This window comes from Lithobates pipiens, unplaced genomic scaffold, assembly GCF_037356315.1.
Source record: "Lithobates pipiens isolate NorthernLeopardFrog02 unplaced genomic scaffold, aLitPip1_a1.2 Scaffold_8, whole genome shotgun sequence".
In the NCBI taxonomy this organism is placed as follows: Eukaryota; Metazoa; Chordata; class Amphibia; order Anura; family Ranidae; genus Lithobates; species Lithobates pipiens.
The window spans coordinates 369,337,471-369,352,397 of record NW_027507903.1 but is presented as its reverse complement, the minus strand read 5'-3'; the positions used below and the strand labels follow the sequence as shown (position 1 = coordinate 369,352,397).

Here is a 14,927-nt window from a genome sequence, read left to right as displayed (position 1 = left end):
GCATAAAGACTTAATTTGTATTCTCTAGATCCTTTATAGTATCCTTTAATGTTTATGTTGTTTCTAATAGCACAGGCTAGGGGTTCTATCGTGAGCGCGAAGAGAAGAGGGGAGAGGGGACATCCCTGTCTGGTGCCTTTGGTCAGGGGGAAAAAGCAGTTGTTGCCCGGGAGTTTAATACGTGTTTGTGGGTTATGATAGAGAGCCTTAAAGCCATGTAAGAAGTTATTGTTAATGCCATATTTGGGGAGTAAAGTGTCAATATATGACCAGAAAATGCTATCAAAAGCTTTGTGTATATCAAGACTAAGTAATAATGTAGGTTTGGAGTGTATGTTGGAGTCTTGAATAATGTTTGAGGTCAGTCGTATGTTGTCTGTTATTTGTCTATTTGGAATAAAGCCTGTTTGATCGGGATCTACTAATGGAGAGATAACAACTGATAATCTATCTGCCAGCATACGGGCAAATATTTTTAAGTCGTTGTCAATAACTTATATTGGGCGGCAGCTTTGGGGGATGGTGTGATCTATGCTTGGTTTGGGGAGAAGGGATATAAGGGAATACTTATTAAGGTTACCAAAAGATATACTAGGTTAAAGGTCTAAGATAATATGCTTAGGCGTGCATTTCACTAAGTTCAGAATTAAGATGCAAGATGTTGACATATTAGGAAGCATCTGTCTGCGGTAAGAGGCACAAAGCTAAGAAAGGACTGGTTACGCAAGAATATGGTCAGTCAGCAGATGTTGAAATGACGAAATAACTATCAGAAGATTGTATTTCACCTTTGACTTAGATAATGTCATGAGTTTAAGAAAAATGTCGATGTATGTATGAATTACCTGATTGGCTAAACCACAGGGCTGTCCTTTAGCTCAAACTAAATAAAACTGCTGTGTGTGCTTCAATATGCACATTCATTATTCACGTACAATCCTGTGTATGTGTGATGTTTGTCCACCGGTGAACGGGACCTCCGCTCTTCCATCCTAGCCTAGGCTACCAGGGGTTACTTACAGAAGACGAGCAACCTAACAGTTTTGGTACCAGAAAAGTGGGGTTCGTCTTGCGACAGGTAGGTCACTTTACTCTTTTTACCTGATTGGTGAATGGTGTAAACACTTACTCTGTCCGGGCGGCCGCTACGAACTTAGTTTAAATTTAAAAGAAGTAACTGTGCCTTCGCGGCGGACTAGGCTGGTCCCTCGGAAGGTTAAAAGGGCTCGCAAGGAATTTATAGGTTTAGGGGAGTCCGACTAGGTTGGTCTGACTTAAAACTATTGGTAATAGTATTTTTAACACGGGAAGTAGTAGATTACGCCCGTGACAAAGGGATTGGTGGAGTGGATGCCCATTTGAAATTTTTTTTTTTAAAAGTGCACTATAAATTGATAAATGTATTGCAATACGGTTATTTCATGTCTTAAAGTATATTAAGAATATGTCTGTTTCTCTCTAGGTACGTGTGTAAGTATATAGAGTATAAGTTTTAATATAGAGTATAAGGAAAATAATTGTTGTTGTTTAAATGAGTGCAGAGTATGAGGAGCCCTCTTGTAGTGACATAGCATCCGCCTGCCCCCATTGCACGTTAGGTCTACTCTTCCTAAGAATAGATGACAAGTGGATTTTACTGACCACCAGACCAGGGGGGTTCTCTTGCAGACTTGGTGTAAGAGGGGTATATCCCGCCACCAGGAAAGATTTACCCTTCATCGTATATTAAGGGTAAATCTTCATAGTTTTATATAAGTCCATCTGCCCCAAAAAAGATCAGGGATCCTACTCCCAGACCAGAAACCGGATTGTTGGACAAACCGGGTGTTATCACCTGTGTCCTGCCACTAGACACACACTGCCCAGACTACTAGATGGGGAATTCTGCAGCAACCCAAGCCATGGCCACCCCATCACCCTATGAATTTGTCAGTAATATGATCCCTGGCCCCCAGGTAGAACCATTTTGGACACAAGTCCGGGAAAGGTGTCACCAATTGGGAATCCATGACCCAGGACCCCAAGGTCCTTGTTCAGAGGAAGACTGGCAAGAAGTCAGTAAAATTTGTCAGGTACATAAGCATTCTTATCCTCCCTGCAAAGGGGCTGACCCACAATACATGAAGGATTGTTTCTGTGCATGGAACAAATGCCTTGGAAAATATAGGCAATTGTGGACAGCAAGGACATTGGAAATCCCAGTGCCCTTATAGGACTGGACAGATTAGAGCAAGAGGCAGAGGCAGGGGATTTAACCCCCAGACCCGCCCACAGTATCCCCGTTATCTGCCATACCAGAACCCTCGTCAACCACTACCCCAATATCCTACACAGCCACAAATAATGCACCGAGGGAAACTCTGTTGGTATTAATGGGACACCTGTCACCCATCCCATCACTCCACCACTGACTGTAGCCACTCCAGAAGGACAGAAATTATGTACCCAAACTTTTGCCGTCTTGTCCTCATGCCCTGTGCCCCTTATGGGACGGGACCTCTTGGCACAACTGTGTATTACCATTAAGTTTAATAAAGAAGGTTCCCTTACCGCTAGTTCACCATTATGTGACTTACATGGCCCTAAGCGACATGCACACAGAGGGTTCCCAAAAAGACATGCACACAGGAGTTTCTTTCTAATGATACCTTCCTCCCTTGACCATCACACAATTTGGGCAGAAAACAAAGGTAGTGTGGGCTTTATTAATTGCACACCATATGCACCCCAAATGCGGTCAGATGCAGGGATACAATATCAAAAACAGTATCCCCTACCCCCAGAGAAAGTCAAAGGCATCTCCCCTCAAATTAATGATTACATATCAAAAGGTATTCTGAAACCAATCATCAGTCCCTGGAACACGCCCATTTACCCCGTAAAAAAAGGCCAGTGGGGAGTGGAGACTTATACATACAAGACCTAAGGGCAGTAAACAAACAAGTGATTCCCCTCCCACCCCTAGTCTCAGACATCACTTTTATTTTCTCATGCATACCGGCAGACTCTCTATGCTACACAGTAATTGATTTAGCGAATGCTTTCTTTAGCATTCCCATTGCAGAGGAAGCCCAACCTATGTTTGCTTTCTCCTGGGCCGGGAGCCAACTAACCTGGCAAGGGTATGTAGACAGTCCAGCCGCCTTCTCTATGGTACTCAACGAGACTGTCAAGTCTTGGACATCTGAGCGAGGGTCGGTACTGATACAGTATGTGGACGACTTGCTCGTGTGCAGTCGAACTGCTGAAGATTGTGCGGTCGATTCAACATCACTGTTGGGACACCTAGCCCGAGCTGGACACCTCGCCTCCAGGAAGAAGGTGCAATGGTGCCAGTCCCAGGTTGAATACTTAGGTTGTATCCTTAGAGAAGGAACAAGGCTGGTGTCACCTAAACGTGCCGCAGCCCTACAAGCTCTCAGTCCGCCAAAAGACAAGGCCGCCCTACTCTCATTTTTGGGTGCAATTGTATATTGCCGCCAATGGATCCCTGACTGTTCTCATTATGATAGTATCCTAAGAGAGGCTACTGGCTCGACAGCCCCTAAATTAATAGATTGGACTGAAGACAGACTACAAGCTTTTCAAGCTCTATTAAACAGTCTGTCAAATGCTCCCGCCCTGGGATTGGTAGACTATGGTAAAGCTTTTCAGCTGTACTGTGTAGTTTCAGGAAGCTCTTTTGCCGCCGTGCTAACACAACAACATGGATCAGGGTATCGCCCTGTCTCATATCTATCAAAAAAAACTCCCCATCCAAGTACAGGGAATGCCATCCTGTCTCCAAAATCTTGCTGCCTGTGCAATGGCTGTACAAGATGCAAACAAATTAGTGCTAGGTCACCCATTGACTCTCTATACCACTCATTCAGTCACGCATCTTATTCAGAACATGAATACCCAACATATGACCTCGCAAAGACTTAGTGGTTATGAGATAACACTGATGAACACTGATAACCTCACACTCAAATATGTGCCTGCCAGCAACCCCGCTGTGCGCCTTTTGCATTCCATGTTGCGTTTACCACATGACCCAGACATTATACATGACTGTTCGGAAAAGGTTGCTGCTATTACCAGTCCCAGACCGGATCTCACTGACACCCCTATCTCAGGTGCAGAGGATGTTTTCGTTGACGGTAGCTGCTCACGTCCCTCCGACTCCACCTTTTTAACCGGCTATGCAGTTGTTCAACTACCAGACATCGTACTGGAGGCAAAATCATTACCTCCTTCTTCAGCCCAGGTAGCAGAGTTAGAAGCCCTCACTAGGGCCTGCATTCTATTCACCGGTAAAGAGGTGAACGTCTACACAGACAGTAGATATGCTTTTGGAGTGGTGCATGATTTTGGTGTGATATGGGCCAATAGAGGTTTTAAAACAGCAGACAACAAAATAATTGCCAACTCCACACAGATTAGTGCTCTCCTCCAAGCCATTCTTCTTCCAAAAAAGGTAGCCATAATTAAAGTAAAGGCACACTCCTCTGACAGCAGTCGTGTTTCAAAAGGGAATGCTCTTGCTGACAGAGAAGCTAAAAGAGCTGCTGCCTTTTCCCCTAACCCACCTGCCCCCACAACAATGTTTTTCAAGGAACACTTCGCAGCACCTAACTTTAAAACTGTCATAGCACAGATGCAATCAATGGCCACAGAAGATGATGTCCATTTTTGGACACAGGAAGGATTGACCAAAGACCCTGAAGGTCTTTGGTCAAAAGAGGGGAAGATCCTGGGCATACCCGAAACAAACTGTGTACTTATACTCTCATATCTCCATGGTCCAGGACATATAGGGGCTGCCCCTTTGATCAATATATATATGAAATCCTTTATCACCCACAAAGTGCAGGAGTAGTGGAAAGAATGAATAGGAATATCAAAGATAAACTAAAAAAGGCCACAGGAGGCACGTTGAAAGGATGGCTTGACCATCTGCCTGCTGTATTGTTCCAAATTAGGACCACACCACATGCAAGAACAAAATTATCACCCTTTGAGGTCCTCATGGGAATCCCCGCAAACATAGAATTACCCCCATTAGACCAAGACACTGATATTGACATTTATTCTCAACAGGAAATGTACGTGAAAAATCTGGTAAGTATGCTCCACGAAATAAACGAACAAGTTTCTGTCACCTTTTTTCCCTCTTCCCACAGAACCAACGCATCCCTTCATCCCTGGGGATAAAGTGCTGATCAAACAATTAGCACAAAGAAAGAGTATCGGACCGGCTTTCTCAGGACCATGGAAGGTGGAAAAGGTATCCAGGACCGCAGTGCTAACAGACCTAGGAAACACCTGGATCCACGCCAGCCGTCTTAAAAAGTGTCCCCAGCTTCCCTCGACTCCAGAGCCCCTGGCAGTGACAGAGAGCAGCAACTCCCAAGAACAAGATCTACAAGAAGTTCAGAGAGGCATAGAACAAATTTCCCTGGAAGATCCCACACCCCCTCAAAAGGACAAAACAGAGCCAACAACTGCCGGGATGAGAAACGAAGAAGAAGAACAGAACTCTTAGATAACAAATAATCAGAACTTTAAAAAAAACAAAGATGCTTTCTCCATCAGTGTCAGGGAAGGCTGTATGCCTTTGGGGTAGTCTGGTACTATTTGTATTCCTGCCCACATGGTTTATAGCCAACTGTATATATCATCCAGAAGACTTAGGTCTATTAAAAGGGATATGTGGACCACCTAAGATGAATAATACCCCCGGCCAAAGACATAGTAGAAGTATTGTACCCGTTAATGAGTCACCTAAGGGACTGACTAACAAGATGTTACTACTAAAATTCAAATATAGCTATGCTCAAAAATCTGGTTTTGAGAAATGCTGGATTTGCAGCAAGCTACATCCCAGTACAGCTAGAATCCCTCTCATGGCAGTCCCCTTGAATTTTACCCCCCTCCTTAATGGAACACCCCCTATCGTCCTAACGAATGTTACTAGGACCCTTCCAAATAAAACCCTCACTTTCCAAATTATAGGTAGAAGCCACTTCCCAGACTGGTGTTTCCGACTGGGAAACACCACAGATGGAGCCGAGGTTTGCAAACAAGCAAAACTTAACATTTCAATGACATCGTTTAACAGTCCTTCTTTCTTCCATACTTCAGATCCCACCCTAAATGCCACCTTTTTAGACTTTCTTAGCTCCAGTACCAAGACTACAATACACCAATTAATGTCAATTCTGGTGCTCTCTGGCCTTTCTGATACTCTTAGGAACGTGTTCCATAAACGACCCCTAGCTCTAGGAAATACCATATATATATGCTGCGGCAAACTCTGTCACCCCTGGATCCCAACCAAACTCCAGGGGTGGTGTTACCTTGCAGCCCTGGTTCCTATTATGGGGGTATTAGGGGATAACAAGGGAAGTCACCTCCTTGAAGCCAGCATGCATCCTAGATATCCCCTTAGACACCGTAATAAACGAGAATTGTTTTTAGAAAAAGATATGGCCTGGGCATGGTTCCCTTCCTGGACAGGGTGGGGAATTGACCTAATGAAAAGATTAAATAATTACACTGGCATAATTGATGAGATTCTGGAGGAAAATTCTGATGACATAACCAAACTAAATCTAGAAACTAGGGCAATTAGGAAGCAACTAGAACTACATGAGTTGGCTATAGAAAGTATGAGTGCAGCCCTTACTGGCCTCTGTGAGACTACTGAGGATTATGAGTGCTGTACCTGGATTCATAATACCAGCATCGAAGTCCCAGACTACTATGACGTTATTGCCCAACACAGGGAAGAGGTAAATAAACTACAGAAAGAGGCAAGGAACATAGGAAAAAACTGGGATCCCTTCTCGAGCAGTTTTAGTTTTGGGGGATTAATATCTTGGCTCCGAAATGCTGCCATGACAATTGTCACTGTGATTCTCTTCATTCTATTTTTATATGCCTGTTATAAGATAATCAAATGTTTATGTAAAAAGGGAAACACGGCCGCTCCGAAGGATCTGAAACTCACTTCCATTGTTAAGGATCCAACGGTATGGTATAAAAACCAAGAGCATAAGGGTTCGGAGTATGAAGCCTGTGCTATTAAATTAGAAAAGGAATGATCATTATGTAAATCACAGAATGATCAAAGGAAGGATTATAAGGGAATACTTATTAAGGTTACCAAAAGATATACTAGGTTAAAGGTCTAAGATAATATGCTTAGGCGTGCATTTCACTAAGTTCAGAATTAAGATGCAAGATGTTGACATATTAGGAAGCATCTGTCTGCGGTAAGAGGCACAAAGCTAAGAAAGGACTGGTTACGCAAGAATATGGTCAGTCAGCAGATGTTGAAATGACGAAATAACTATCAGAAGATTGTATTTCACCTTTGACTTAGATAATGTCATGAGTTTAAGAAAAATGTCGATGTATGTATGAATTACCTGATTGGCTAAACCACAGGGCTGTCCTTTAGCTCAAACTAAATAAAACTGCTGTGTGTGCTTCAATATGCACATTCATTATTCACGTACAATCCTGTGTATGTGTGATGTTTGTCCACCGGTGAACGGGACCTCCGCTCTTCCATCCTAGCCTAGGCTACCAGGGGTTACTTACAGAAGACGAGCAACCTAACAAGGGACATGTTAGCTAATATAATTTCAGATGGAAAATGGTCGCCTAGTAAGATATTATTGTATAGTTTAGTAAGGCGTGGTGTAATAGTAGAAGCAATTTTTTTATAATAGGATGTAGAAAAGCCATCTGGGGCAGGAGCTGTGGAAATCTTTAATGTTCCAATGATTTTGTTAATTTCAATGTCAGTACATGGGGCATTGAGAGATTCAATTTGTTCCCTAGAAAGAGTGGGTAGTGTGATGTTGTTAAGCCAGTCTAAGGAGGACTGTTTGGGGGAGGATTGTGGTACAGAAAGGAGATTTTTATAGAAGTCTAGAAACAATTTCATTACTTCCTTAGGATGAGACACTGTGTTTCCAGATGTGTTCCTTCATTTGTATGTGTGGGGTGGTTTCATTGATTGATTTAATTTTCTAGCGAACATGGTGGAATATGAATTGCTGTGGAGTAAAAATCTAGTTTTCGACCATCTGAGGGCTTTTTCAGTGTCCGATGTTAATATTGTGTCTAAGGCCGCGTACACACGGGCGGACTGTTCGCCCAACTTAGTCCGCTGAACAGTGTTTCAGCGGACAGTCCGCTCGTGTGTGGGCTTCAGCGGACTGTTTCAGCGGACAGTCTGACGAACAAAGTCTTACGGAATTTCCGTAAGACAGTCCGTTCAAACTTGGTTTTGTCCGTCCAAACTTGGTTTCAGCGGACAGTCCGCTCGTGTGTAGGCAAGTTGGACGGACTAAGTATCGCGCATGCTCAGAAAGGGTTTACACGGCCGAAGGTTGCATTGCAGTGTATAGGACGTCGTTTTTCTAGTCCCGTCGTACGTGCTGTAGACGTCATCGCGCACGCTTTCAGTGGACTGTTCGTTCATCGTGTGTGGTCAAGTCCGTTCATGCAAATTTTGAGCGGACTGTTTGTCGGATTGTTTGACGAACTTAGTTGGGCGAACAGTCCGCCCGTGTGTACGCGGCCTAAGGTAGTACGTTTCTCTTGAATTTGTTTAAGGAGGTCGCTAGATGGGTTTTGGTTGTTTCTATGATATAAATGATCTAGATCTTTCGTGAGGGACCTAATGTCTGCGAGTTTGGATTTATTTTTGATTGAGGCGATGTTTATCAGATGGCTTCTCATCACCGCCTTATGTGCCATCCATATATTTGTAGGAGACATGTCAGGTGTTACGTTGTGAGCAAAATATTGCTCCAGGTGAGATAGTATTTGTTGGTTACTTGACGGATCAGTGAACAAGGAATCATTCAATCGCCATGAGTGTGTTGTATTGGCTAGACCTATGTGACCTTGGTGATTAGACCAAGGACAAGTATGGATATCTGCCTTAGAGGAATTGACAAGTAGGACTGGGGTGCAAAAGATATAATCCAGTCGGGCGAAGCTGTTATGCGGGTAGGAATAAAATGTGTAGGATTTAATGCTTATGTTGTGGGTTCTCCAAGTATCTACTAATTGAGGATTATATAGTGATCTATTCAGAGATTTGGGGAAAGCATTAGAGGATGGGACAACTCTACTTCTGTCCAGGAACGAATGGGCAGCTAAATTAAAATCACCACCTACAATTAAATGCATGGAATGATAATTGTCTAGAATGTCGAAAAATTTGTTGAAAAAGTTTGAGTGGGCATCATTCGGGGCATAAACCGAGGCAATAGTGATGAAACGATTTTTATTTGTACCTTTCAAAATTAAATAACAACTGTCTGGGTCTTTATAAATATTCTGGATCTCAAAAACTACTGAGTTCCTAATGAATATGGCAGCTCCCCTAGATTTTGTGTTGTAGGTAGTACAATAAAATTGGCTGAAACATTTGTCAAAGAATTTAGGATGTTTGTCTGTGGTGAAGTGGGTTTCTTGCATTAATATTATATCTGCACCCAATCTTTTATAGTGATAAAAGGCTTTCTTTCTCTTGTGTGGTGAATTAATGCCCTGGGCATTGTGAGAGATCACCCTGAGACCCATTGTAGAGGTGTAAGAAGGCTACATTGGTTATGGGGTAGAAGCGATGGATCCCAAGGCCCAGGGCAGGGTATATGGGAGAGTTGGGGAGGTGTTGGTAGTGTGGCAGACATCCCAAACACTAGAAATAAAAAATTACCTGAGATGAGAAAAAATTGGTAAACACTGTGTTGCCATCCGCATTTTCAAAAATACCATGTATTAAATTATTCAACAACATCATGCGTATGCATTTTCTAGTTAACCTTTTTCTAACAAATAACATATTGTAACTGTACCAGTGAACACTGTAGGTTGGGGGTGCTTGAACTATAGAACCCAAGAAATAATTAACGTCTAGAAAGTGTGAGTGCTAAAATGCACAATAACACACCATCATAATTCCTTAAGTAAAATAGAGAAAATTTGTTTGACCTTTTCAAAAATATGTAAAAATAGAATATTTTAGTGTACTTATAAGAAATATTATTAATAACTCGGGGGTCAGCGTGAGAAGCACTAGCTGACCAAGAAAAATATTGTTGTGGACAAAAATGTCCGTTACTCACAAATGGAGCATCCACCCATAAAATAATGATGAGTCGTAGAATTGTATCCACTAGTTGAACCTTGCTTTAGGAGTCCTTTGTGAGTAGGTGAACAAACTAGCAGAGGATACTATAAACAAAAAATATAAGAGCAATGTTGTGGCATGTTGGAGAGGGAAAGGAAGAAAAAAAAAAGGGGGGGGGTAAGGTGTATAAGTTCACATGAGATCATAAGTAAGGAAATATGTAGCCCAATACATTATGAAGGTGTAGAACCATTAAGTATTAAATATAATACGTCAACTTTAGCACTTGCATTTTTAGTACCATAAAAATTGTTCTTAGGATCATGTGAGAGATAATACCAAAAAAGGGGGAAACTAGGGAAAAAAAAGGGGGGGGGTTGAAGTTACAGCCGCTGGTAGGAGCTTCAGGCATCAACATTTCTGAATGATGGACACCATCTTCCTTGTCCTTGAAGAGTAGCCGGGGTGGCCCAGATAGGTGAAGTATGAGGAGTGGTAGGAGGTCTTGCGAAGGTACCCGGATCCAGGAGACCCAACTTGACAAGGAGATCTTTACCTTCTGAGATGTTGAAGACTGTATAAGTGGTGCCATTGTGTGGCACTGTTAATTTGAATGGGAAACCCCACCGGTATCTAATATGAGCCGATTGTAATACCGAAGTTATCTCTTTCATTTTGCGTCTCCTCTCCAAGGTAGCTTGTGAGATATCTGGGAATATCCAAGTGCCATCCAATTCAATGTTATGCATATTCCTAGATGCTCTAAGTATGCTTTCTTTGGTGATGAAGTCTTTCATGCATAAAATAATGTCCCGTGAAGGTTTGTCTGGGGGTGGTTTAGGACGCAAGGCCCTATGAATCCTGTCGCACACAAATGAGGCTGGAGGTAAATCAGGGAGGAGATTGTGGAACAGTTTGGATACTGCTGGCATCAGTTCGGTGACAGACTCTGGGATACCCCAAATCCTTAGGTTGTTCCTTCGGTTTCGATTGTCTAAATCTTCCACTTGAGATTGTAAGTAAGAATGGTTTTCGGCTAAAAGTTCAAAGTCCCTTCTAAGATTGTTGTGTGCAAGTGATAGCTCATCGTGTTTGGTTTCTAGAACATCTGTGCGACCTTCCAAGGTGGCAATTTCTTGAGTGCGTTTGTTGTTTTTTGGAGTTCACATTGTATTTTGTCTACAAGTTTTTCGTAGATCTTGGATAAACTGGAATCCAAGTCTGCTTTTGTGATCTGAGAGGGGAGATCGCTGTTATTTTGAGGTGAAGAAGATTTAGATGGAGGGCTGATGGCGGGTGTGGTGGGCTGTACCGGTGATGAATTGGCGCCTTTTTGAGCCATATTCTTATGATCCTTATTGCGTAGTGGGTATGCGATTAAGGAGTGCTGTTGTGCACTTCTTGCCTGACGGCATGCACTAGTATGAATTGTGGGAATGCTTATAGAAAAAATAACTCTTTAAAGTAATAGATCCTTACAGTATGTGTTAAATCCTTGCTGAATCGATCGAGTTCTTAGTTTCAAATGGTGAACTGCATCGCATCTTGCATGCGTCCCCAACAAAAAAAAAAGTGATTCTGACTTTAGTTCATCCTATCACCCCTGTCCCAAGGATATATCCTGTTTTAAGACCATTGTGTAGCTACATGTTGCTTGATGGGGTGTACATGGGACTCTGAACATGTAGAGAACAAACAGCCAGGATTTGTAGAGAGGCAGTCTATGGGGTGTAATAGGATAGCGGACACTGACCCGAAAAGCAAGGAGCAGCACTCCCAAAAGTGGTGGGACTCAAATACGGGCCCCCGGGGGGTGACAAGATAGTTAGACAGCTTTAGAGTCCCCTGCACGTTTGGGTGTAGTAAGATGGCTGCTGCACTAGGTTACACGGACAGGGATGATTCAAAAAGGTAAACGCCCTAGAGTCATGGCTTGGGTGAGTCCCCAACTGGTGGAGTGTGACTGTGTGGAGGGGTCAAAATCTGGGTATGGGGGGAGTCAGAGAGGTTGCTAGATGGCTTAAGGTGTACAAAGATGGCCGCCGCTCATCTCTGTCTTTGAAGCACCAATCCAGGCAATGTTTCTCCCCTGGGTCTCGCAGATGGTGAGCTGCCGGTCCGTGGGGACAACCGCCGGTATGTGTGAAGAGGGCAGCCGCTAGTCCCATGGAATGTGGTGATTTAGCATTAGGTCAAGTAGGCAGCAAGATGGCGGCCGGGCCTCAGAGTTGGGGCGCAGAACAAGCGGATGGCCAGGGACCACACCATCACCTCCGGTGATTAAGGATGTGGTTGATGCTAGTCCAGCCGGTGACAGGAGACGATCACGGGAGGTCCGGAGGCCTCGTAGGTGGCAAGATGGTGGCCGACACATGGAGGATGGAGTAGGCCGAGGGCCAGAATGTAGCGCTAGTGGATGGCTGGGACAGTCCAAACAGACAAAAAGCAGCTCAGGGGGAGCCCAGGAGATCGTGTGGAGGGATTGATGCTGAATATCCTAACAGAGGGCGCTGGATGGCTGTGGATAGTGTGAAGGAGAGCGGAGCTCATCAACAGCATGTCTATCCTCTTCCTCATCTGGACTTTGGTCAATATTTACACGGCAATGTTTATGAGTGAAATAGGGCAGTATGACGAGCAGAGGGAGGGGTCCTTTCCTGGTTTTGGAATCACTACAATGACCGCCTTGCCCATAGAGCTTGGAAGGGACTGCAGTTAAGCGGCCCCTATCATCATGGCATGGAGCCTAGCAGTCAGGACTTCTGGGTACTGCTTGTAGAATGGGGAGAAGATCCTTAGTTGAGGAGGTCACCAAGAACCTTATGGTCACTCTGACAGAGCTCCAGTGTTTCTTTGTGGAGAGAGGAGAACCTTCCAGAAGAACAACCCTCTCTGAAGCACCACACCAATCAGGCTTGTATGATAGAGTGGCCAGACAAAAGCCACTCCTCAGTAAAAGGCACATGACAGCCCATCTGGAGTTTGCCAAAAGGAACCTGAAGGAGTCTCAGACCATGTGAAACAAATTTCTCTGGTCTGATGAAACAAAGTTTGAACTCTTTGGCCTGAATGGCAAGTGTCATGTCTGGAGGAAACCAGGCACCACTCATCACCTGGCCAATATCATCCCAACAGTGAAGCATGGTGGTTGTCATGGTTATGCAGTGATCTTCCTGTGTTTGCTTACCTCCCCTCATGTGACTAGAGGCCAGCCACTTCCACCTGGTGGTTTTTATAACCTCTTCTCTAAGCATGGCTCCACCCCAGGCCCTATCAGGGAGCCCTATATTAACCTGTGCACTGCAGGCCATCAGTGTTGATCAACCATTGTGTATACCTTTGTGTGTTAGCTTCCTGTTTCCTGCCGTGTGCTTTTCTACTGTTTTCCGTTACCGACTTTGGCGTGTTTTTGACTATCCCTGTTTGCCTGTGATCCTGAATTTTTGGCGTGTCCCCGACTATTCTTGTCTGCTTGTGGTCCCGACCTTGGCTTTGTCCCTCACCATCCCTATCCTCCTGTTGCCTACTGTGGGTGTGAGCTGGGGGACCCTGGGGGTCGCAACCTGGAGCCAGTTGCAGCTAAGTCCATCCTCACCACTAGAGGCGCTGGTGAACACCTGCTGGCTCTTAGACTCCGCGCCCGAGGAAATCTTATGCTCTAACCCCAGTGGGATCTGTCCCCCGTCTGCAGCAGTCAGCCGTAGGGTCCACAACCTTGCGCTGCACTCCTGATCCCTACGGTGTGCATCTGTCACCTCGCCTCAAGGTGACCTGACAGTTTGATCAGCCATGGACCCGGCTGACGTGCCGCTTCCTGCAGTCGATCCGTTGCAGGGCTTAGTTCGCAGACTTGAGACCCAAGAATCGCATCATAACCAGATTATGCAATTCCTTCAGGATTTGGCATCCCGTTTTGAACAGGCTCAGGCCTCATTAGGACCCCCAGTTCAACAACCGCAACCGCTATCTGCTGCTGCACCTATCGCATCAGTCGCAGCCACACGTTCATTACAACTACCAGCTCCGGTCCGTTTCTCTGGGGACTCCAAGGCTTGCAGGGGGTTCCTTAGCCAGTGCACAATTCATTTTGAACTTCAGCCCCAAAACTTCCTGTCCGATCGGGCAAAAGTTGCATATATCATATCCCTCCTGTCCGGCGAGGCGTTAGCTTGGGCCGCCCCTCTGTGGGAACTGAATGATCCAGTGATTTCTAGCCTGTCTGATTTCTTGAAACTTTTTCAGAATTTTTTCGAGGAACCGAGTCCTGTCTCCTCAGCAGCTAGCGCTCTTTTACATCTCCGTCAAGAGTCTGCTTCTGTGGGACAGTATGCTCTTCAGTTCCGTATCCTCACAGCTGAATTGAGCTGGAATAATGAGGCCCTAGTTGCAACCTTTTTACATGGCCTCTCTGATAGAGTGAAGGATGAATTAGCAGGAAGATCCCTTCCTGCTGATCTGGACAGTGTCATCACCTTGTGTAACCAGATCGATATTCGCTTTCAGGAGAGGGCCCTGGAAAAAAGACGCCAGCACTCCCCGTTCTTTAGGCAGCCTGAGCCCCCAGTCCCTTCTCTTCGATCCAAGGAACACCCCCTGCTTACTGAGGAACCTATGCAGTTGGGCTGGACTAAATTATCTCCCGAAGAACGTGCTAGGGCCTATGCCTCTATTGTGGGGCCAAAAGTCATTTCCTTGACACTTGTTCTCTTTGTCCGGAAAAACGCTCAGGGCTAATACATCTGGAAGGTGGAGTATTAGACCCTGAAATATCACCTTCACCTTCTCG

At 44.6% G+C, this 14,927-nt stretch overlaps 1 long non-coding RNA gene across 1 annotated transcript; it reads left to right on the top strand.

Annotated features, from left to right (window-relative positions):
• Positions 1–563: 563 nt before the first annotated feature.
• LOC143963801 (uncharacterized) lies at positions 564–7,507 on the top strand. The gene is made up of 2 exons (XR_013271042.1): positions 564–1,078; positions 5,166–7,507. It is a non-coding gene; the product is annotated as an uncharacterized LOC143963801 (long non-coding RNA).
• Positions 7,508–14,927: the final 7,420 nt, after the last annotated feature.